This window comes from Microtus ochrogaster, chromosome 6 (genome assembly GCF_000317375.1).
Source record: "Microtus ochrogaster isolate Prairie Vole_2 chromosome 6, MicOch1.0, whole genome shotgun sequence".
In the NCBI taxonomy this organism is placed as follows: domain Eukaryota; kingdom Metazoa; phylum Chordata; class Mammalia; order Rodentia; family Cricetidae; genus Microtus; species Microtus ochrogaster.
Window position 1 is genome coordinate 69,577,785 of NC_022013.1, and position 1,934 is coordinate 69,579,718.

Below are 1,934 nucleotides of genomic sequence, written 5' to 3' on the forward strand. Positions count from 1 at the left end.
TCTTCTGACCTCCTTGGGCACCAGGTTTGCAAAAAGCACAGATACACACATGCAAGCAAGATAGTCGTACACATAAATATTTTTTAAAAAAGGAACTTTTTAGCTCTGTGTGATAGAACGTGTCTAATCCCAGTACTTTGGAGATGGAAGCAGAAGGATTATAGATTTAAGGCCAGCCTAGGCTTCATAGTAAAAACCTTAAAAGCTTGGACACTTTTGATTTTATGGGCTCCTCTGATGTTTCCAGTATGCAGCTACAAACAACAGACTGCTGTCTTTACCAGTCCTTTTTGTTGTCTGCATGGGTAGGACATGTGCCTTTTGTACAAAATTAGCAGAATCGTGTCACAGCTACATGTCTTTCAGAACCTAAAATGGCACTTTATAGAAAATGCTTGCCCATTACTGCTTGAGATTTACAGCTCCTCAGCCCCAATTTCACCTTCCTCAGATTCTAGAACTGGATTAAGGTAATGAAGTTATCTATGGACTAGTGGTAGTAACATATATATAAAACTCTGAATTCAGAAGGGTGGGTCATGCCTTTAAATTCAGTACTTGGGAGACAGAGACAGGTGGATCTCTGTGAGTTAGAGGCCAGCCTGGTCTACAGAGCGAGTTCTAAGACAGCCAGGGCTACACAGAGAAACCCTGTCTCAAAAACAAAACAAAAAAAAACACCTAAAACACAGAAAAACTCTCTGAATTCAATATTCAATTCCCAGTATCACCACAAAAAAAAATAGCAACAAAGAAGCACTGGAGATGGATAGGAAGTGTGCCTGTATCAAGCTGTTTGGGAGTTTGAGGCAAGGGGATCACAAGTTCAAGGCTAAGTCACTGTGGGAAATAATCTTAAGAAAATAAGTACATTTAGACCAGGACTGGTGGTGAATGTCTGTAAGGTAGGAGACTGAAGCAGGATTATCACATTCAAGGTCTGTCTAGGATACAGACTTAAGTTCAAAGCCAGCCTGGTCAATTTAGTGAGAAACTCAAAAATTTACAAAGGACTTTATATAGAGCTCAGAGGGAGAGCACTTGCTACTTACCACCAATAAATGAATAAATCAATATATGTATATGTCAGATACCTACCAGTCAGATATAGTGACATACACCTTTAGTTCCAGCCCTCGGGAAACAGGCGGATCTGAGTGCAAGGCCAGCCTGGTCTATAGAGCTGAGTTCCAGAACAGTCAGGGCTATGTAGAGAGCTCTTGTCTCAACCCAAATAAACTATCAACAAGGAGCTTAACAGCAACTTGCAAATTCTTTTTTTTTTTTTTGGTTTTTCTAGACAGGGTTTCTCTGTAGCTTTGGAGCCTGTCCTGGAACTCCCTTGGTAGACCAGGCTGGCCTCGAACTCACAGGGATCTGCCTGCCTCTGCCTCCCGAGTGTGCAAATTCTTAATGAAATAAGTCTCACTGAAAAGTTGATCTACCTAGCCGGGCGATGGTGGCGCACGCCTTTAATCCCAGCACTCGGGAGGGTGGTAGATCATTTGGATATTCTTTTGAGATACTGAATTTTTTTGTTGTTGTTGTTTTTGAGAGATGTTTCTTGTAGCTTTGGAGCCTGTCCTGGACTAGCTCTTGTAGACCAGGCTGGTCCCAAACTCACAGATATCTGCCTGCCTCTGCCTTCCAAGTGCTGGAGATATTAAAATGTTTTTGTGGGGACTGGAGAGGTGGCTCAGAGGTTAAGAGCACTAGCTGTTCTTCCAGAGGACCCGGGTTCAATTCCCAGCACCCAAATGGCAGCTTACAATTGTTTGTAACTGGTTCCAGAGGATTCGGCACCCTCACAGACCTACATGTAGGTAAAACACTAATGCCCATGAAATTTTTTAAAGATTAATTTAAAATTTGTGTGTGTGAATGTGTTAATTGCCTTAACTGCTTTCCACCTTTAGTTTTTGAGGCAGTCTCTT